At 45.8% G+C, this 24,296-nt stretch overlaps 1 protein-coding gene across 1 annotated transcript in view; it reads right to left on the bottom strand.

The window, feature by feature from the left end:
* SVOPL (SVOP like) overlaps positions 1-23,839 on the bottom strand; it is a 134,094-nt gene extending 110,255 nt beyond the window's left edge. The window contains exon 1 of the mRNA XM_063929359.1: positions 23,795-23,839. The gene's annotated coding sequence lies outside the window, so the exon portion shown is untranslated. The remainder of the gene's footprint in view (positions 1-23,794) is intronic.
* Between the last annotated feature and the right edge of the window lie 457 nt (positions 23,840-24,296).

Genomic DNA, 24,296 nt, shown 5'->3' with positions numbered 1-24,296 from the left:
TCTAAAACAGAGAAGTGATGATGTTGCCCATAGCAACCAATCAGACGCTGTCTATCATTTCTTTATTGCCTTTTAGAAAAAAAAAAAAATATATATATATATATATATATATATATATTTATATATATATATATATATACACACACATTGCTTTGTGTCTGTATCTCATTCATTCCCTAATGATTCTACTACAGTACATGAATATATATATTACGTACAGTACTGTAATACTCTTGGCAAGCAGAATCATAGGAGCGGCAGCTCCCCCTTGTGGCTGTATTACTGTGCTACACACAACACATTTCCGTATGAAAACAGACCTAACTCCATACATTTCTTCAGGCTGGCTACATACATTAATAATAAACTAGTAAGATGATTTACATATTATTGTTATCAATGCTTCATCCCCCTACTGCTGAAAAATAAGACTTTATTCCCCTTCTGACTGGTGAACTTAGAGATTCAGGGCCTAATTATGAATGGAAGAAAGGCCATTTTGGCGTTTGCACCGCAGTTACTGCTCCTCCCCATCCTCTCCCTGTCCGCACAGGGCGTCTCCAGGCGTAATCTTCTATATTAGATGGATCGCGGCGGTATAATTTTCAGGGTATATTAATAGAATAAACGCATTATTTAAACACAGCGTTTTCTCTATAACGCAATCCCAGCATAATTACTCGTTGCTTTTACTGGTCTCTTAAATCCTTTTTTATTTAATTTTTTTTATTTTTAGATTAATTTTTGTTGAAAATAGAACTGAAAGCCGCTTAAAACCGCCTGTGCGGCCATCCTCTGACTACACTAAGGGTGTCCCGGGGGACCCAGCGGGTCAGCCCAGCAGCCATTGCGTCGCTGAGGTGGACATAAATTCAGCAGATCGCCCCTCTGGCCAAGTCTCCGGTGTGTGCGCTCTTTGGGCGTAGCTACACATCAGCAGTCTTGTGACAAAGGGCCAGATTTATCATAGTTTGGAGAGAGATAAAGTGCCAACCAATCAGTTGCTGTTATTTTTCAAAACCCAGCCTGTAACATGACAGTTAAAAGCTGATTGTCTGGTACTTTATCTCTCTCCACGTCTGAGTACATAGACCCCATTACCTCTCTCCAGACTTTGATAAATCTCTCCAAAAGTTATCAATCAGAACTACATTTTTGGGGATAACACCAGATATTACAGACAACCCAATATCAACAAACTTTCCCCTAATATATAGACGGTGATGAGGAATTATTGTCCGTGACCCGCACACACCCTGCGGGTGTCTGGTCTGTCCCGTAGCCCTGTTATTACTGAGTGCAATCACTGAGGCCGGTAATTATAGCCAGGCAGGAATAATACAGTGATCCAACAATTGTTGTATTGTGCCAGCCAGCTCACCTAATATCCAGTTACTGAGAGGGCTGATGAAGAACGCCCAACCTGATCCAGATTAACCGTTTAGAGCAACCCTCGGTTCTGTGGTCTCTTCCTCAGACGATACACAGAGGTGAAGGTTTCATAACCCAAATTCACAGCTACAAGTGTCAGACCGTTCGTTTTACTGATCCCCGTATCCCCTCCTCGCACCCACATTCCAGGCTGCATAACGTCTGGTGATGCCTTCGGCATATACAATGATTGGTCTCTCACATAGCGGAACAATGTATCAACCCTTAGAGAGAGATAAAGTATCGACCAATCAGCTCCTCTCATTTTTCAATGGTTGGCTACAGCGGCAAACGCAGGATATCTGGAGGAGGGGGGTGGGGGGGGGATTTCCAAATGTCTGATTTTAGAGTGAGTGCCGTCAGCCCATGAAGCATGTATAATCTGCATGTAACAAGCTATAGTCTGCCCCAAACACAGAGTGCAGTGTATGTAACACAGTACGTCAGACATACACAGGCCCAGTGATGGCGGTAACCACTTACCTGATGTTCTCTCTGGTGCGATGACTGAGCGCTCAGATCCACAGACACACTCACATAGGAAAATCTGCAGCCACTGGGCACTCCATTCCACCCTTTATAATGCATGTAGTAGCCAGGCTGTGGGAAAGGGGGATTTCCAGGCAACTGGAAACACCCCTCCCTGTGTTTGCCTATGGGCTTTTACTTTATCTTTGATACATGTTCCCCTTTATTGTATACCTCTGCCTCCTTCATTTAGTGACTTTGCAAACTTTGTGGCCTGGACACCAGCCTAGTCTGCCTATATATAGGTAAATATATATATATATATATATATATATATATATATACATATATATATATATCGGAACAAATGAAGTGGCACTCACTGTATATTCAATGTCAACTGCTGGGGTGCCAGAATTCCAGGGAAAAGGCTTGTATCCACAAGGTCCCGTTATATATTCAATTTCATAAAGAAGGCACTCACCAGACTTGTAATGAATATGCAAAAAGTTGTTTATCAAATCTCACATCAGCAGCTTAATCATGGTTGGTCGACGTTTCGGTCCCAAACCGGACCTTTTTCCAGACCAGTGTGTACAATCGTCAGAATCACAAACCAAATGACCCTCAGTGTGGAACTACAAATACCCCATCAGAGCCCGCCCATTGATACAACAACCAATTACAATCCAAGATGTTCTATCGGTCAAATTCTATACTTAGTAAACACATATAGCTCACCTCTCATTAATGTACATTAATCTTTTCAAATGCACCTCATACCAATAATGTAATTGCGCTCACTTCATCCCTGTTTGGAATCGATCAACAGGTGGAACGCACGCCGCCGGTGACCCGCATGAGACTTCCGCCGTCTCTAATTATCATATTTCCACTTCCGGCCTCATCGTTCAGCACTGGGTAACCAGTGGAACGCACGCCGCAGGTGACCCGCAAGGCGCTTCCGCATCTAAACATAATGTCACTTCCGGAAATTCATGTGAATACCGGAGCGCAATATATATACGCTACATCATAATATCTATGGCTTCAAATATTAGCGTGACTTATATCATGCTAAATATAAGTGACTATAGCTGTGTTTACAATAATGTATCAACCAAACAGATCTCTATAAATAGGGCCGCTCAGGTGGGTGTCAGTAATTCCACACTGGTTTGAAACAGCATAATGGAAACTTGGTATCCAATATATATAGACACATACAAATACATATTATTATTAAAACCTATTTTAGGACTGAAACGCTGGTTATCCATGGTGGACAGCCCTATCATGCAAGTAATCCTTGAATAGTCAAAGGAGAAAATTGTTTTAAGTTATTGGAGCACAAAGTCCAGTATGCTTAAAGAAAAATACTTAAATGGTTCTGTTCATTCAGCCCTCTTGGTGACACAGTTCCCAGATAGTGTATCCAATAAGCTTCTCTTTTTAAGAGTAATAGACCTCTGTCACCCCCCCGTTGGGGTGGTGGGATCCAATCAATAATCATATGGCGCAATGTGGCCACTTGATGTTTCATCTGCATAAAGTGGAGTGCAACTGGTTTATCTGTCTTGCCGCTGGTAAGTGCCAACTGTATTGAGGATCTGTGTTGGTTAATCCGTTCACGGTACGTTCTCACGGTTTTCCCCACGTACATCTTCCCACAAGGGCATGTGAGATAATAAACGACATGGTCCATCAGACATGTCAGATGATGTCGTAACTCAACTTTTGTCCCATACAGCGGGTGGTTAAAGAATCGCCCAGTTATCATGGCTCTGCAGGTCATGCATTTCAGGCATTTAAAGCATCCTGGATTTACATTCAACCAGGTAGTTCCAGTTGTCATCGTTGGTCGCATAGTCGGTCTCATCAGCATGTCCTTCAGGTTAGACCCTCTTTGTACACTCAGTAAAGGTGGTTTGCTGCCAACCTTCTTGAATTTGGGGTCGGTGCTGATCATAGACCAATTTTTCTTTATTGTTCTTTCCACAGTATGCAGACTGGTGTTACAGCTCGTCTTAAATATAATGCGGTCACGATTCTTATTTCTGCTGTTGGTGTTTTTCATATGCAGTTTACGTGCTTTGACCAGACACTTTTCCACCACAGAGGCTGTATATCCACGTTCAATAAAACGTTGTCTGCACTCAAGCAGTTGTATATCAGCGTTAATGTCATTAGAGTTGTTTCTTAATACACAGAGAAATTGAGAGACAGGTAAATTAGATTTTAACCTATCTGGGTGATGGCTGGATGCCCATAAAAGAGTGTTTCGGTCTGTGGGCTTGCGGTATAAAGTATAGTCGAGTACTGATGGTGAGGACGGATCCTTATATATGGTAATGTCCAAAAAATTAATGGTTAACTCGCTTATTGTAGCAGTCAATCTAATTGGACTATTAAGAGCATTCAGGGTGTCCACCATGGTATGAAAAGATTCGGCGGATCCCCGCCAAATGATAAAGAGATCATCAATATACCTCTTATAGCATACAATATGCTCAGCATAATTAGTCAAAATGTTTTCATGTTCATACTTTGCCATGTACAAATTGGCGAACACCGGGGCCAAATTAGAGCCCATAGCGGTGCCCGCCAGCTGCACATAGTACTCATCCTGGTATTGAAAATGATTACAAGTAAGAACCAATTTAATCAAACTCAAAATGAATTCAATAGGGGGACCCTCATAAGGCCCCTTGATCAGTGCTTCTCTTACAGCGGTAATCCCTTCTTCATGAGGGATGACGGTGTATAGTGATGTTACATCTAGAGTTGCTAACAAGCAAGTGGATACATCGTCAGTAATCCGAGTCAAAAACCCCCAGGAGATCACCGGTATCGCGGATATAACTATCCATCATCTTCACACATGGTTGCAAAAAATGGTCGACAAACCGTGCCAAAGGTTGTAACAGCGACCCCTGTGCCGATATTATTGGTCTCCCTGGGGGTTTTACCAAGGATTTATGCACCTTAGGGAGGGTATAGATGATAGGACATATAGGGTGAGTCACCGATAGGTAGTTAAAGACATCATCATTGATCCATGTACATTGTAGTGCCTGTGTCAGCAGGTTATCAACCTCCTTTTTAAATCTGGGAATAGGGTTATAGGGAACTCGGACATAGGTGTTGCTGTCAGACAATTGTGTTTTAATTTCAAAGTCATAATCAGCGAAGTCCTGGAGAACTACAGCTCCTCCCTTGTCCGCGTTCCTAATCACCAAGTTAGTGTTTTGTTTTAAATCTCTAAGTGCTTGCCATTCGGCATTAGATAGATTAGAATAACCTTCATTGCCCCTATTGCTTTTCAGAATCTCGCTGTCAATTACCTGCAGGAAGGTTTTTAAACTGGCATTGTTGGATACCGGGTCAAATTTGCTTGTATTTTTAAACCGCCCAAGTGATCGTGTTTGTGTTTCAAGCTGTGGCTGATTATTAGCAAATTTGTTTTTAAAAAATTCCCTTAGACGCAATTGGCGTCCCATCTTATATCGCTCAATTGACCACTTAAAAGATTTAAAGTGGCAGGTTGGGACGAATGAGAGGCCTTTATTTAACAACGAAGTTTCAGCCTCAGATAGCACGTGAGTGGATAAATTAAATATTAGGTTCGGGAACCTCTCCCTCCTCGTCCCCGTGTTTTTGATCCTCCCCCTCCGCGGGTGGGGTCGCCTGTGACGACTTTGGCCCTCCGAGCTCTGGTGCCTGGTCCTAAAAAAGAGGACGAAGCCCCAGCACCAGATGGCGGTATAGTATCAGTGAGCTCAGAGTCGGACGAGGAATACCCCTGTGAATAGTTAACTCTTTGTTGTCTTTGATTATATCTACCCTGTCGGTTACGTCGCCATCTGGTGAATTGATCCTCTCCAGATAGCCACTTATATACTGAATGTTGTTGATAATCAGATTCAACGGTTTCCCATTTCTTCCTTTTGAATGCTAACAAATCAGTTCTGTATTTGTCAATTTGCAATTTGATTTTCTCTAACGAGTTTTCTGATTTGTCAGCCTTCAAATTAGAAGTATATTCATGTTCAAACGTTTCAATATCACTTTTCACTTTTTTAAGTTCTATCCCTACCTCCTCCACCACAAGCACCAGTAAGTCAGACGAACATTTATTTAATATTCCACACCATTTAACACAAAAAGATGGATTTTTTCTACCAATTGTAGGAGTATTGGCGATTCTAAATCCCCTAGGGATTCTTTTCTTCCGATAATATTCGGAGAGCAACTGCCCATGAAGGGTTAAATCAATTTCCCTCTTTTTCAATTTGTTAAGTTTGTGGAAAAGATCTAATGGTGTTCGAGCTGGCAACTGTTCAAAGTCTGTTTGATTAAATAGAACTTTTTCAATATCATCATCAGTGAAGCTAACTAATGCATTTTCAGCCTCACTTAATGAATTCTCATCTAGTGTGCCACTATTCTGAGACATTCTAAACCAGGTGAGAGTATGGACACTATTATATCCAGCGATTCAGTCCACACATAAACATAAACAATTTAAAATAACCATAAATTTGGTCAAAAAGATAAGGATTCCTGACAAATTGTATTAAAATAATTTCACCATCAAAAGTCTCCTTTTGAAAAAAGCTCATAAAAATTCATCAAAACAGAACTTCTTAGTCCCGATATTCCATAAAGGGTGCTCACTTAGATACATATCATGTTGATATCATCAAATATTTCTGAACAAATGAAGTGGCACTCACTGTATATTCAATGTCAACTGCTGGGGTGCCAGAATTCCAGGGAAAAGGCTTGTATCCACAAGGTCCCGTTATATATTCAATTTCATAAAGAAGGCACTCACCAGACTTGTAATGAATATGCATATATATATATATATAAACTTATACCTCCTAACTGTTCCAATTTCAATGGGACTGTCACAAAGCTCAACAGAAATGGAGCACAAAAGTGGGCGGAGTTTTGACAAAATGTTGGCGTTTGCAGAACACTGGGGGATGGGGCTTGAGGCGGGGCTAATTATGTTCTGATAGCTATGTATAATTTTTGGCTAGTAAAGTAACTTCAGAACTGCCCACACAATACTTTTGGGATGCGCCATGGAGACCACACGTGTGCTACAACTGTCACTTAGTCTCACCTGCTATCACTCTAAGACCACCCCCTGCATTTATTGGTCTTGTTTTAGTTTCACTTGTGTTAATAAGTCATGAACGAATGCCCCACACACAGTGCAGTATATGTAATAACGTCAGACATACGCAGGCCCAGCGATCACGGTGCCACTTACCAGTCTCTCTCTCTGGTGCGATGACTGAGCACTCAGATCCACACACATAGGAGACTTGGTGGGGAAATCTGCATGTAGCTGCTGCTGGCCGGATTGTGGCCGGATTGTGGGGAAGGGAGGTTTCCGGGCAACTGAAAACCCCCATACGTTTGCCTATGATTAGAGATGAGCGGATTCGGTTCCTCGGGATCCGAACCCCACCGAACTTCACCCATTTTACACGGTTCCGAGGCAGACTCGAATCTTCCCGCCTTGCTCGGTTAATCCGAGCGCGCCCGAACGTCATCATCCCGCTGTCGGATTCTCACGAGATTCGTATTCTATATAAGGAGCCGCGCGTCACCGCCATTTTCACTCGTGCATTGGAGATGATAGCGAGAGGACGTGGCTGCGTTCTCTCAGTTTCTGTGTTCAGTGTGCTGCAAATATCTGCTCAGTGTGCTGCAAATATCTGTGCTCAGTGTGCTGCAAATATCTACGTTCTCTGCCTAAAAAACACTCCATATCTGTGCTGCACTGTAGTATATAGTAGGAGGACAGTGCAGAATTTTGCTGACCACCAGTATATATATACATAGCAGTACGGTACAGTAGTCCATTGCTCTACCTCTGTGTCGTCAAATATACTATCCATCCATACCTGTGCTGCATTTTAGTTGTGCGCAGTATATAGTAGGAGGACAGTGCAGAATTTTGCTGACCACCAGTATATATATAGCAGTACGGTACAGTAGTCCAATGCTCTACCTCTGTGTTGACAAGTATACTATCCATCCATACCTGTGCTGCATTTTAGTTGTGCGCAGTATATAGTAGGAGGACAGTGCAGAATTTTGCTGACCACCAGTATATATATAAATATATATATATATATATATATAGCAGTACGGTACAGTAGTCCATTGCTCTACCTCTGTGTCATCAAGTATACTATCCATCCATACCTGTGCTGCATTTTAGTTGTGCGCAGTATATAGTAGGAGGACAGTGCAGGATTTTGCTGACCACCAGTATATATATAGCAGTACGGTACAGTAGTCCATTGCTCTACCTCTGTGTCGTCAAGTATACTATCCATCCATACCTGTGCTGCATTTTAGTTGTGCGCAGTATATAGTAGGAGGACAGTGCAGAATTTTGCTGACCACCAGTATATATATATATATATATATATATAGCAGTACGGTACAGTAGTCCATTGCTCTACCTCTGTGTCGTCAAGTATACTATCCATCCATACCTGTGCTGCATTTTAGTTGTGCGCAGTATATAGTAGGAGGACAGTGCAGAATTTTGCTGACCACCAGTATATATATAGCAGTACGGTACAGTAGTCCATTGCTCTACCTCTGTTTCGTCAAGTATACTATCCATCCATACCTGTGCTGCATTTTAGTTGTGCGCAGTATATAGTAGGAGGACAGTGCAGAATTTTGCTGACCAAAAGTATATATATATAGCAGTACGGTACAGTAGTCCATTGCTCTACCTCTGTGTCGTCAAGTATACTAGCCATCCATACCTGTGCTGCATTTTAGTTGTGCGCAGTATATAGTAGGAGGACAGTGCAGAATTTTGCTGACCACCAGTATATATATAGCAGTACGGTACAGTAGTCCATTGCTCTACCTCTGTGTCGACAAGTATACTATCAATCCATACCTGTGCTGCATTTTAGTTGTGCGCAGTATATAGTAGGAGGACAGTGCAGAATTTTGCTGACCACCAGTATATATATATATATATATATATATATAGCAGTACGGTACAGTAGTCCATTGCTCTACCTCTGTGTCATCAAGTATACTATCCATCCATACCTGTGCTGCATTTTAGTTGTGCGCAGTATATAGTAGGAGGACAGTGCAGAATTTTGCTGACCACCAGTATATATATAGCAGTACGGTACAGTAGTCCAGTGCTCTACCTCTGTGTCGTCAAGTATACTATCCATCCATACCTGTGCTGCATTTTAGTTGTGCGCAGTATATAGTAGGAGGACAGTGCAGAATTTTGCTGACCAAAAGTATATATATATAGCAGTACGGTACAGTAGTCCATTGCTCTACCTCTGTGTCGTCAAGTATACTATCCATCCATACCTGTGCTGCATTTTAGTTGTGCGCAGTATAGTAGGAGGACAGTGCAGAATTTTGCTGACCACCAGTATATATATAGCAGTACGGTACAGTAGTCCATTGCTCTACCTCTGTGTCGTCAAGTATACTATCCATCCATACCTGTGCTGCATTTTAGTTGTGCGCAGTATATAGTAGGAGGACAGTGCAGAATTTTGCTGACCACCAGTATATATATATAGCAGTACGGTACAGTAGTCCATTGCTCTACCTCTGTGTCGTCAAGTATACTATCCATCCATACCTGTGCTGCATTTTAGTTGTGCGCAGTATATAGTAGGAGGACAGTGCAGAATTTTGCTGACCACCAGTATATATATATATAGCAGTATGGTACAGTAGTCCATTGCTCTACCTCTGTGTCGTCAAGTATACTATCCATCCGATCAGGTGGTCTTCTGTATGCCGAGTGTAGGGATCCCGGCGCACAGTATACCGGCGCCGGAATCCCGACACCCGGCATACCGACAACTATTCTCCCTCATGGAGGTCCACGACCCCCCTGGAGGAAGAATAAAATAGTGTGGCGCGCGTAGTGCGCCACCGAGCCCACAAGGGGCTCCTTTGCGCTTGCCACGCTGTCGGTATGCCGGCGGTCGGGCTCCCGGCGTCGGTATGCTGGTCGCCGGGAGCCCGAGCGCCGGCATACCGTACTACACCCATCCATACCTGTGCTGCATTTTAGTTGTGCGCAGTATATAGTAGGAGGACAGTGCAGAATTTTGCTGACCACCAGTATATATATAGCAGTACGGTACAGTAGTCCATTGCTCTACCTCTGTGTCGTCAAGTATACTATCCATCCATACCTGTGCTGCATTTTAGTTGTGCACAGTATATAGTAGAAGGACAGTGCAGAATTTTGCCGACCACCAGTATATATATAGCAGTACGGTACAGTAGTCCATTGCTCTACCTCTGTGTCGTCAAGTATACTATCCATCCATACCTGTGCTGCATTTTAGTTGTGCGCAGTATATAGTAGGAGGACAGTGCAGAATTTTGCTGACCACCAGTATATATATAGCAGTACGGTACAGTAGTCCATTGCTCTACCTCTGTGTCGTCAAGTATACTATCCATCCATACCTGTGCTGCATTTTAGTTGTGCGCAGTATATAGTAGGAGGACAGTGCAGAATTTTGCTGACCACCAGTATATATATAGCAGTACGGTAGAGTAGTCCATTGCTCTACCTCTGTGTCGACAAGTATACTATCAATCCATACCTGTGCTGCATTTTAGTTGTGCGCAGTATATAGTAGGAGGACAGTGCAGAATTTTGCTGACCACCAGTATATATATATATATATATATATATATATATAGCAGTACGGTACAGTAGTCAATTGCTCTACCTCTGTGTCATCAAGTATACTATCCATCCATACCTGTGCTGCATTTTAGTTGTGCGCAGTATATAGTAGGAGGACAGTGCAGAATTTTGCTGACCACCAGTATATATATAGCAGTACGGTACAGTAGTCCATTGCTCTACCTCTGTGTCGACAAGTATACTATCCATCCATACCTGTGCTGCATTTTAGTTGTGCGCAGTATATAGTAGGAGGACAGTGCAGAATTTTGCTGACCACCAGTATATATATATATATATATATATATATATATATATATATAGCAGTACGGTACAGTAGTCCATTGCTCTACCTCTGTGTCATCAAGTATACTATCCATCCATACCTGTGCTGCATTTTAGTTGTGCGCAGTATATAGTAGGAGCACAGTGCAGAATTTTGCTGACCACCAGTATATATATAGCAGTACGGTACAGTAGTCCATTGCTCTACCTCTGTGTCGTCAAGTATACTATCCATCCATACCTGTGCTGCATTTTAGTTGTGCGCAGTATATAGTAGGAGGACAGTGCAGAATTTTGCTGACCAAAAGTATATATATATAGCAGTACGGTACAGTAGTCCATTGCTCTACCTCTGTGTCGTCAAGTATACTATCCATCCATACCTGTGCTGCATTTTAGTTGTGCGCAGTATATAGTAGGAGGACAGTGCAGAATTTTGCTGACCACCAGTATATATATAGCAGTACGGTACAGTAGTCCATTGCTCTACCTCTGTGTCGTCAAGTATACTATCCATCCATACCTGTGCTGCATTTTAGTTGTGCGCAGTATATAGTAGGAGGACAGTGCAGAATTTTGCTGACCACCAGTATATATATATAGCAGTACGGTACAGTAGTCCATTGCTCTACCTCTGTGTCGTCAAGTATACTATCCATCCATACCTGTGCTGCATTTTAGTTGTGCGCAGTATATAGTAGGAGGACAGTGCAGAATTTTGCTGACCACCAGTATATATATATATATAGCAGTATGGTACAGTAGTCCATTGCTCTACCTCTGTGTCGTCAAGTATACTATCCATCCGATCAGGTGGTCTTCTGTATGCCGAGTCTCGGGATCCCGGCGCACAGTATACCGGCTCCGGAATCCCGACACCCGGCATACCGACAACTATTCTCCCTCATGGAGGTCCACGACCCCCCTGGAGGAAGAATAAAATAGTGTGGCGCGCGTAGTGCGCCACCGAGCCCACAAGGGGCTCCTTTGCGCTTGCCACGCTGTCGGTATGCCGGCGGTCGGGCTCCCGGCGTCGGTATGCTGGTCGCCGGGAGCCCGAGCGCCGGCTTACCGTACTACACCCATCCATACCTGTGCTGCATTTTAGTTGTGCGCAGTATATAGTAGGAGGACAGTGCAGAATTTTGCTGACCACCAGTATATATATAGCAGTACGGTACAGTAGTCCAATGCTCTACCTCTGTGTTGACAAGTATACTATCCATCCATACCTGTGCTGCATTTTAGTTGTGCGCAGTATATAGTAGGAGGACAGTGCAGAATTTTGCTGACCACCAGTATATATATAAATATATATATATATATATATATAGCAGTACGGTACAGTAGTCCATTGCTCTACCTCTGTGTCATCAAGTATACTATCCATCCATACCTGTGCTGCATTTTAGTTGTGCGCAGTATATAGTAGGAGGACAGTGCAGGATTTTGCTGACCACCAGTATATATATAGCAGTACGGTACAGTAGTCCATTGCTCTACCTCTGTGTCGTCAAGTATACTATCCATCCATACCTGTGCTGCATTTTAGTTGTGCGCAGTATATAGTAGGAGGACAGTGCAGAATTTTGCTGACCACCAGTATATATATATATATATATATATATAGCAGTACGGTACAGTAGTCCATTGCTCTACCTCTGTGTCGTCAAGTATACTATCCATCCATACCTGTGCTGCATTTTAGTTGTGCGCAGTATATAGTAGGAGGACAGTGCAGAATTTTGCTGACCACCAGTATATATATAGCAGTACGGTACAGTAGTCCATTGCTCTACCTCTGTTTCGTCAAGTATACTATCCATCCATACCTGTGCTGCATTTTAGTTGTGCGCAGTATATAGTAGGAGGACAGTGCAGAATTTTGCTGACCAAAAGTATATATATATAGCAGTACGGTACAGTAGTCCATTGCTCTACCTCTGTGTCGTCAAGTATACTAGCCATCCATACCTGTGCTGCATTTTAGTTGTGCGCAGTATATAGTAGGAGGACAGTGCAGAATTTTGCTGACCACCAGTATATATATAGCAGTACGGTACAGTAGTCCATTGCTCTACCTCTGTGTCGACAAGTATACTATCAATCCATACCTGTGCTGCATTTTAGTTGTGCGCAGTATATAGTAGGAGGACAGTGCAGAATTTTGCTGACCACCAGTATATATATATATATATATATATATATAGCAGTACGGTACAGTAGTCCATTGCTCTACCTCTGTGTCATCAAGTATACTATCCATCCATACCTGTGCTGCATTTTAGTTGTGCGCAGTATATAGTAGGAGGACAGTGCAGAATTTTGCTGACCACCAGTATATATATAGCAGTACGGTACAGTAGTCCAGTGCTCTACCTCTGTGTCGTCAAGTATACTATCCATCCATACCTGTGCTGCATTTTAGTTGTGCGCAGTATATAGTAGGAGGACAGTGCAGAATTTTGCTGACCAAAAGTATATATATATAGCAGTACGGTACAGTAGTCCATTGCTCTACCTCTGTGTCGTCAAGTATACTATCCATCCATACCTGTGCTGCATTTTAGTTGTGCGCAGTATAGTAGGAGGACAGTGCAGAATTTTGCTGACCACCAGTATATATATAGCAGTACGGTACAGTAGTCCATTGCTCTACCTCTGTGTCGTCAAGTATACTATCCATCCATACCTGTGCTGCATTTTAGTTGTGCGCAGTATATAGTAGGAGGACAGTGCAGAATTTTGCTGACCACCAGTATATATATATAGCAGTACGGTACAGTAGTCCATTGCTCTACCTCTGTGTCGTCAAGTATACTATCCATCCATACCTGTGCTGCATTTTAGTTGTGCGCAGTATATAGTAGGAGGACAGTGCAGAATTTTGCTGACCACCAGTATATATATATATAGCAGTATGGTACAGTAGTCCATTGCTCTACCTCTGTGTCGTCAAGTATACTATCCATCCGATCAGGTGGTCTTCTGTATGCCGAGTGTAGGGATCCCGGCGCACAGTATACCGGCGCCGGAATCCCGACACCCGGCATACCGACAACTATTCTCCCTCATGGAGGTCCACGACCCCCCTGGAGGAAGAATAAAATAGTGTGGCGCGCGTAGTGCGCCACCGAGCCCACAAGGGGCTCCTTTGCGCTTGCCACGCTGTCGGTATGCCGGCGGTCGGGCTCCCGGCGTCGGTATGCTGGTCGCCGGGAGCCCGAGCGCCGGCATACCGTACTACACCCATCCATACCTGTGCTGCATTTTAGTTGTGCGCAGTATATAGTAGGAGGACAGTGCAGAATTTTGCTGACCACCAGTATATATATAGCAGTACGGTACAGTAGTCCATTGCTCTACCTCTGTGTCGTCAAGTATACTATCCATCCATACCTGTGCTGCATTTTAGTTGTGCACAGTATATAGTAGAAGGACAGTGCAGAATTTTGCCGACCACCAGTATATATATAGCAGTACGGTACAGTAGTCCATTGCTCTACCTCTGTGTCGTCAAGTATACTATCCATCCATACCTGTGCTGCATTTTAGTTGTGCGCAGTATATAGTAGGAGGACAGTGCAGAATTTTGCTGACCACCAGTATATATATAGCAGTACGGTACAGTAGTCCATTGCTCTACCTCTGTGTCGTCAAGTATACTATCCATCCATACCTGTGCTGCATTTTAGTTGTGCGCAGTATATAGTAGGAGGACAGTGCAGAATTTTGCTGACCACCAGTATATATATAGCAGTACGGTAGAGTAGTCCATTGCTCTACCTCTGTGTCGACAAGTATACTATCAATCCATACCTGTGCTGCATTTTAGTTGTGCGCAGTATATAGTAGGAGGACAGTGCAGAATTTTGCTGACCACCAGTATATATATATATATATATATATATATAGCAGTACGGTACAGTAGTCAATTGCTCTACCTCTGTGTCATCAAGTATACTATCCATCCATACCTGTGCTGCATTTTAGTTGTGCGCAGTATATAGTAGGAGGACAGTGCAGAATTTTGCTGACCACCAGTATATATATAGCAGTACGGTACAGTAGTCCATTGCTCTACCTCTGTGTCGACAAGTATACTATCCATCCATACCTGTGCTGCATTTTAGTTGTGCGCAGTATATAGTAGGAGGACAGTGCAGAATTTTGCTGACCACCAGTATATATATATATATATATATATATATATATATATAGCAGTACGGTACAGTAGTCCATTGCTCTACCTCTGTGTCATCAAGTATACTATCCATCCATACCTGTGCTGCATTTTAGTTGTGCGCAGTATATAGTAGGAGCACAGTGCAGAATTTTGCTGACCACCAGTATATATATAGCAGTACGGTACAGTAGTCCATTGCTCTACCTCTGTGTCGTCAAGTATACTATCCATCCATACCTGTGCTGCATTTTAGTTGTGCGCAGTATATAGTAGGAGGACAGTGCAGAATTTTGCTGACCAAAAGTATATATATATAGCAGTACGGTACAGTAGTCCATTGCTCTACCTCTGTGTCGTCAAGTATACTATCCATCCATACCTGTGCTGCATTTTAGTTGTGCGCAGTATATAGTAGGAGGACAGTGCAGAATTTTGCTGACCACCAGTATATATATAGCAGTACGGTACAGTAGTCCATTGCTCTACCTCTGTGTCGTCAAGTATACTATCCATCCATACCTGTGCTGCATTTTAGTTGTGCGCAGTATATAGTAGGAGGACAGTGCAGAATTTTGCTGACCACCAGTATATATATATAGCAGTACGGTACAGTAGTCCATTGCTCTACCTCTGTGTCGTCAAGTATACTATCCATCCATACCTGTGCTGCATTTTAGTTGTGCGCAGTATATAGTAGGAGGACAGTGCAGAATTTTGCTGACCACCAGTATATATATATATATAGCAGTACGGTACAGTAGTCCATTGCTCTACCTCTGTGTCGTCAAGTATACTATCCATCCGATCAGGTGGTCTTCTGTATGCCGAGTCTCGGGATCCCGGCGCACAGTATACCGGCTCCGGAATCCCGACACCCGGCATACCGACAACTATTCTCCCTCATGGAGGTCCACGACCCCCCTGGAGGAAGAATAAAATAGTGTGGCGCGCGTAGTGCGCCACCGAGCCCACAAGGGGCTCCTTTGCGCTTGCCACGCTGTCGGTATGCCGGCGGTCGGGCTCCCGGCGTCGGTATGCTGGTCGCCGGGAGCCCGAGCGCCGGCTTACCGTACTACACCCATCCATACCTGTGCTGCATTTTAGTTGTGCGCAGTATATAGTAGGAGGACAGTGCAGAATTTTGCTGACCACCAGTATATATATAGCAGTACGGTACAGTAGTCCATTGCTCTACCTCTGTGTCGTCAAGTATACTATAAATCCATACCTGTGCTGCATTTTAGTTGTGCACAGTATATAGTAGAAGGACAGTGCAGAATTTTGCCGACCACCAGTATATATATAGCAGTACGGTACAGTAGTCCATTGCTCTACCTCTGTGTCGTCAAGTATACTATCCATCCATACCTGTGCTGCATTTTAGTTGTGCGCAGTATATAGTAGGAGGACAGTGCAGAATTTTGCTGACCACCAGTATATATATAGCAGTATGGTACAGTAGTCCATTGCTCTACCTCTGTGTCGTCAAGTATACTATCCATCCATACCTGTGCTGCATTTTAGTTGTGCGCAGTATATAGTAGGAGGACAGTGCAGAATTTTGCTGACCACCAGTATATATATAGCAGTACGGTACAGTAGTCCATTGCTCTACCTCTGTGTCGACAAGTATACTATCCATCCATACCTGTGCTGCATTTTAGTTGTGCGCAGTATATAGTAGGAGGACAGTGCAGAATTTTGCTGACCACCAGTATATATATATATATATATATAGCAGTACGGTACAGTAGTCCATTGCTCTACCTCTGTGTCATCAAGTATACTATCCATCCATACCTGTGCTGCATTTTAGTTGTGCGCAGTATATAGTAGGAGGACAGTGCAGAATTTTGCTGACCACCAGTATATATATAGCAGTACGGTACAGTAGTCCATTGCTCTACCTCTGTGTCGTCAAGTATACTATCCATCCATACCTGTGCTGCATTTTAGTTGTGCACAGTATATAGTAGGAGGACAGTGCAGAATTTTGCTGACCAAAAGTATATATATATATAGCAGTACGGTACAGTAGTCCATTGCTCTACCTCTGTGTCGTCAAGTATACTATCCATCCATACCTGTGCTGCATTTTAGTTGTGCGCAGTATATAGTAGGAGGACAGTGCAGAATTTTGCTGACCACCAGTATATATATAGCAGTACGGTACAGTAGTCCATTGCTCTACCTCTGTGTCGTCAAGTATACTATCCATCCATACCTGTGCTGCATTTTAGTTGTGCGCAGTATATAGTAGGAGGACAGTGCAGAATTTTGCTGATCACCAGTATATATATATAGCAGTACGGTACAGTAGTCCATTGCTCTACCTCTGTGTCGTCAAGTATACTATCCATCCATACCTGTGTTGCATTTTAGTTGTGCGCAGTATATAGTAGGAGGACAGTGCAGAATTTTGCTGACCACCAGTATATATATATATATAGCAGTATGGTACAGTAGTCCATTGCTCTACCTCTGTGTCGTCAAGTATACTATCCATCCGATCAGGTGGTCTTCTGTATGCCGAGTCTCGGGATCCCGGCGCACAGTATACCGGCGCCGGAATCCCGACACCCGGCATACCGACAACTATTCTCCCTCATGGAAGTCCACGACCCCCCTGGAGGAAGAATAAAATAGTGTGGCGCGCGTAGTGCGCCACCGAGCTCACAAGGGGCTCCTTTGCGCTTGCCACGCTGTCGGTATGCCGGCGGTCGGGCTCCCGGCGTCGGTATGCTGGTCGCCGGGAGCCCGAGCGCCGGCATACCGTACTACACCCATCCATACCTGTGCTGCATTTTAGTTGTGCACAGTATATAGTAGGAGGACAGTGCAGAATTTTGCTGACCACCAGTATATATATAGCAGTACGGTACAGTAGTCCATTGCTCTACCTCTGTGTCGTCAAGTATACTATCCATCCATACCTGTGCTGCATTTTAGTTGTGCACAGTATATAGTAGAAGGACAGTGCAGAATTTTGCCGACCACCAGTATATATATAGCAGTACGGTACAGTAGTCCATTGCTCTACCTCTGTGTCGTCAAGTATACTATCCATCCATACCTGTGCTGCATTTTAGTTGTGCGCAGTATATAGTAGGAGGACAGTGCAGAATTTTGCTGACCACCAGTATATATATAGCAGTACAGTACAGTATTTCATTGCTCTACCTCTGTGTCGTCAAGTATACTATCCATATGTGTGCGGCATGTGCTGTTTGGGGACTATTTTTTAAATCAGCCATCCTGCCTGACACTGCAGTGCCACTCCTAGATGGGCCAGGTGTTTGTGTCGGCCACTTGGGTCGCTTAGCTTAGCCATCCAGCGACCTCGGTGCAAATTTTAGGACTAAAAATAATATTGTGAGGTGTGAGGTGTTCAGAATAGACTGGAAATGAGTGGAAATTATGGTTATTGAGGTTAATAATACTATGGGATCAAAATGACCCACAAATTCTATGATTTAAGCTGTTTTTGAGGTTTTTTTGTAAAAAAAAACACCCGAATCCGACAAAAAATTTTCAGGGAGGTTTTGCCAAAACGCGTCCGAATCCAAAACACGGCCGCGGAACCGAATCCAAAACCAAAACACAAAACCCGAAAAATTTCCGGTACACATCACTACCTATGATACACACTGCCCCATAGACACACACCAGCCCCTTCCAGCTCCAGCCCCTCCTTCCGCTCCACTTGCAGCGCTCACAGCTTACCATTCTGTGCGCTGGTTGCCATTGGACAGTTGCATGCAGGAGGCAGAGGTCACAGCACAGCCGAATGGCAGCTCCTGAATGACTGTCAGTCCATGATGACAGAGATGGATTGGTTGCTTGGAGTATATCTGTGTATAACCAGCAGCAGCACAGCCAGTGCAGAATGCAGCAGTGGTGGCATGTGTGGTATCCTAAAAGCATGGAGTACCCCTGTGTATAACCACCAGCACATACTTGCCTACCCTCCCGGAATGGCCGGGAGGCTCCCGAAAATCGGGTGAACCTCCCGGCCCCCCGGAAAGGTGGGCAAGCCTCCCACTTTCGCCCTCGGCCGCCCGCAGCAGTGAACAAGTTGGCGGGCCGAGGGGGTCCGATGACGCGATTCACGCTGAATCGCATCATCATAGCTCTGCCCCCCGCTATGCAGCGCCTCGTTTCTTGGCACAGCACAGCGGGAGGTGGAGTCACGATGACGCGACCCTAATGTAACGCCCCCGGACCGCCCATCCTGCTGCCGGTCACGCTCCCGAACCACCCATCCTGCTGCCGGCCACGCCCCCATTCACCTACAACGCTGCCTCCTCTCGGAGGAGGAGGCAGCAAAGTAGGTAAGCCTGCACCAGCAGCGCAGCCAGTGCTGAACGCAGCAGTGGTGGCATGTGTGGTATCCTATAGGCATGGAGTACCCCTGTGTATAACCAGCAGCAGCGCAGCCAGTGCAGAATGCAGCAGTGGTGGCATGTGTGGTATTCTATAAGCAGGGAGTACCCCTGTGTATAACCAGCAGCAGTGCAGCCAGTGCAGAATGCAGCAGTGGAGGCATGTGTGGTACCCTATAAGCATGGAGTACCCCTGTGTATAACCAGCAGCAGTGCAGCCAGTGCAGAATGCAGCAGTGGTGGCATGTGTGGTATCCTATAAGCATGGAGTACCCCTGTGTATAACCAGCAGCAGTGCAGCCAGTGCAGAATGCAGCAGTGGAGGCATGTGTGGTACCCTATAAGCATGGAATACCCCTGTGTATAACCAGCAGCAGCGCAGCCAGTGCAGAATGCAGCAGTGGTGGCATGTGTGGTATCCTATAAGCATGGAGTACCCTGGCCCTGTGTATAACCAGCAGCAGCGCAGCCAGTGCAGAACGCAGCAGTGTTGGCACGTGTGGTATCCTATAAGCATGGAGTACCCCTGTGTATAACCAGCAGCAGCGCAGCCAGTGCAGAATGCAGCAGTGGTGGCATGTGTGGTACCCTATAAGCATGGAGTACCCCTGTGTATAACAAGCAGCAGCGCAGCCAGTGCAGAATGCAGCAGTGGTGGCATATGTGGTACCCTATAAGCATGGAGTACCCCTGTGTATAACCAGCAGCAGTGCAGCCAGTGCAGAATGCAGCAGTGGTGGCATGTGTGGTATCCTATAAGCATGGAGTACCCCTGTGTATAACCAGCAGCAGTGCAGCCAGTGCTGAATGCAGCAGTGGTGGCATGTGTGGTATCCTATAAGCATGGAGTACCCCTGTGTATAACCAGCAGCAGTGCAGCCAGTGCAGAATACAGCAGTGGAGGCATGTGTGGTACCCTATAAGCATGGAATACCCCTGTGTATAACCAGCAGCGCAGCCAGTGCAGAATGCAGCAGTGGTGGCATGTGTGGTATCCTATAAGCATGGAGTACCCCTGTGTATAACCAGCAGCAGTGCAGCCAGTGCAGAATGCAGCAGTGGTGGCATGTGTGGTATCCTATAAGCATGGAGTACCCCTGTGTATAACCAGCAGCAGTGCAGCCAGTGCAGAATGCAGCAGTGGAGGCATGTGTGGTACCCTATAAGCATGGAATACCCCTGTGTATAACCAGCAGCGCAGCCAGTGCAGAATGCAGCAGTGGTGGCATGTGTGGTATCCTATAAGCATGGAGTACCCTGGCCCTGTGTATAACCAGCAGCAGCGCAGCCAGTGCAGAACGCAGCAGTGGTGGCACGTGTGGTATCCTATAAGCATGGAGTACCCCTGTGTATAACCAGCAGCAGTGCAGCCAGTGCAGAATGCAGCAGTGGTGGCATGTGTGGTACCCTATAAGCATGGAGAACCCCTGTGTATAACCAGCAGCAGCGCAGCCAGTGCAGAATGCAGCAGTGGTGGCATGTGTGGTACCCTATAAGCATGGAGTACCACTGTGTATAACCAGCAGCAGCGCAGCCAGTGCAGAATGCAGCAGTGGTGGCATGTGTGGTACCCTATAAGCATGGAGTACCCCTGTGTATAACCAGCAGCAGTGCAGCCAGTGCAGAATGCAGCAGTGGTGGCATGTGTGGTATCCTATAAGCATGGAGTACCCCTGTGTATAACCAGCAGCAGCGCTGCCAGTGCAGAACGCAGCAGTGGTGGCATGTGTGGTATCCTATAAGCATGGAGTACCCCTGTGTATAACCAGCAGCAGTGCAGCCAGTGCTGAATGCAGCAGTGGTGGCATGTGTGGTATCCTATAAGCATGGAGTACCCCTGTGTATAACCAGCAGCAGTGCAGCCAGTGCAGAATGCAGCAGTGGAGGCATGTGTGGTACCCTATAAGCATGGAATACCCCTGTGTATAACCAGCAGCGCAGCCAGTGCAGAATGCAGCAGTGGTGGCATGTGTGGTATCCTATAAGCATGGAGTACCCTGGCCCTGTGTATAACCAGCAGCAGCGCAGCCAGTGCAGAATGCAGCAGTGGTGGCACGTGTGGTATCCTATAAGCATGGAGTACCCCTGTGTATAACCAGCAGCAGCAGCGCAGCCAGTGCAGAATGCAGCAGTGGTGGCATGTGTGGTACCCTATAAGCATGGAGTACCACTGTGTATAACCAGCAGCAGCGCAGCCAGTGCAGAATGCAGCAGTGGTGGCATGTGTGGTACCCTATAAGCATGGAGTACCCCTGTGTATAACCAGCAGCAGCGCAGCCAGTGCAGAACGCAGCAGTGGTGGCATGTGTGGTACCCTATAAGCATGGAGTACCCCTGTGTATAACCAGCAGCAGCGCAGCCAGTGCAGAATGCAGCAGTGGTGACGTGTGGTACCCTATAAGCATGGAGTACCCCTGTGTATAACCAGCAGCAGTGCAGCCAGTGCAGAACGCAGCAGTGGTGGCATATGTGGTACCCTATAAGCATGGAGTACCCCTGTGTATAACCAGCAGCAGAGCAGCCAGTGCAGAACGCAGCAGTGGTGGCATGTGTGGTATCCTATAAGCATGGAGTACCCCTGTGTATAACCAGCAGCAGCGCAGCCAGTGCAGAATGCAGCAGTGGTTGCATATGTGGTACCCTATAAGCATGGAGTACCCCTGTGTATAACCAGCAGCAGTGCAGCCAGTGCAGAATGCAGCAGTGGAGGCATGTGTGGTACCCTATAAGCATGGAATACCCCTGTGTATAACCAGCAGCAGCGCAGCCAGTGCAGAATGCAGCAGTGGTGGCATGTGTGGTATCCTATAAGCATGGAGTACCCTGGCCCTGTGTATAACCAGCAGCAGCGCAGCCAGTGCAGAACGCAGCAGTGGTGGCACGTGTGGTATCCTATAAGCATGGACTACCCCTGTGTATAACCAGCAGCAGCGCAGCCAGTGCAGAATGCAGCAGTGGTGGCATGTGTGGTACCCTATAAGCATGGAGTACCCCTGTGTATAACCAGCAGCAGCGCAGCCAGTGCAGAATGCAGCAGTGGTGGCATGTGTGGTACCCTATAAGCATGGAGTACCACTGTGTATAACCAGCAGCAGCGCAGCCAGTGCAGAATGCAGCAGTGGTGGCATGTGTGGTACCCTATAAGCATGGAGTACCCCTGTATATAACCAGCAGCAGTGCAGCCAGTGCAGAATGCAGCAGTGGTGGCATGTGTGGTATCCTATAAGCATGGAGTACCCCTGTGTATAACCAGCAGCAGCGCTGCCAGTGCAGAACGCAGCAGTGGTGGCATGTGTGGTATCCTATAAGCATGGAGTACCCCTGTGTATAACCAGCAGCAGTGCAGCCAGTGCTGAATGCAGCAGTGGTGGCATGTGTGGTATCCTATAAGCATGGAGTACCCCTGTGTATAACCAGCAGCAGTGCAGCCAGTGCAGAATGCAGCAGTGGAGGCATGTGTGGTACCCTATAAGCATGGAATACCCCTGTGTATAACCAGCAGCGCAGCCAGTGCAGAATGCAGCAGTGGTGGCATGTGTGGTATCCTATAAGCATGGAGTACCCTGGCCCTGTGTATAACCAGCAGCAGCGCAGCCAGTGCAGAATGCAGCAGTGGTGGCACGTGTGGTATCCTATAAGCATGGAGTACCCCTGTGTATAACCAGCAGCAGCAGCGCAGCCAGTGCAGAATGCAGCAGTGGTGGCATGTGTGGTACCCTATAAGCATGGAGTACCACTGTGTATAACCAGCAGCAGCGCAGCCAGTGCAGAATGCAGCAGTGGTGGCATGTGTGGTACCCTATAAGCATGGAGTACCCCTGTGTATAACCAGCAGCAGCGCAGCCAGTGCAGAACGCAGCAGTGGTGGCATGTGTGGTACCCTATAAGCATGGAGTACCCCTGTGTATAACCAGCAGCAGCGCAGCCAGTGCAGAATGCAGCAGTGGTGACGTGTGGTACCCTATAAGCATGGAGTACCCTTGTGTATAACCAGCAGCAGTGCAGCCAGTGCAGAACGCAGCAGTGGTGGCATATGTGGTACCCTATAAGCATGGAGTACCCCTGTGTATAACCAGCAGCAGCGCAGCCAGTGCAGAACACAGCAGTGGTGGCATGTGTGGTATCCTATAAGCATGGAGTACCCCTGTGTATAACCAGCAGCAGCGCAGCCAGTGCAGAATGCAGCAGTGGTGGCATATGTGGTACCCTATAAGCATGGAGTACCCTTGTGTATAACCAGCAGCAGTGCAGCCAGTGCAGAATGCAGCAGTGCTGGCATGTGTGGATAGTTGGTGTCGGACTTACCCTGAGTGTCTTGGTCTGCGCTGATACTCAGCGCCGGGAGATATTCTTTCTGCTACTTCACCTGCAGCGACCTGCACTGCAACATCTCAGGTACCTGTAACCTGACCACACCTCTCCCTAAATCTTATTCACCTCCTTAAAGGGAAACTGTATGACACGCACACTCTCCATACACAGCTACAGGGCTGTCTCTGAGCCGGACGCAAGGGCAAAAATGGACGAATAATGTGATTTCCCGCACACACTGCGCATGCGTCACACTATGTTACCTGGTAGCTCCACGCGAGCCCGCATCACAAGCGGAGGGAGCCTAATGCTAAATGGTTGGCGCCCATTTCAGAGAGATCTTTCACCCCCAGCGTGGGGTGGGTGCAAGTGCTAATACTAATGATGGGAACTGCAGACAGATAGGCGCACATACTCGCGCAGTGGGCTGACAATCGCATAGACAAGTGAGTACGCTGCAGAATCAGCCCCGCAGTGTTTCCAGAGTGGACCAATC

This window comes from Pseudophryne corroboree, chromosome 6, assembly GCF_028390025.1.
Source record: "Pseudophryne corroboree isolate aPseCor3 chromosome 6, aPseCor3.hap2, whole genome shotgun sequence".
Taxonomy (NCBI): Eukaryota; Metazoa; Chordata; class Amphibia; order Anura; family Myobatrachidae; genus Pseudophryne; species Pseudophryne corroboree.
Note: the sequence above shows the minus strand (reverse complement) of the source record. Positions and strands in the feature narration are given on the sequence as shown.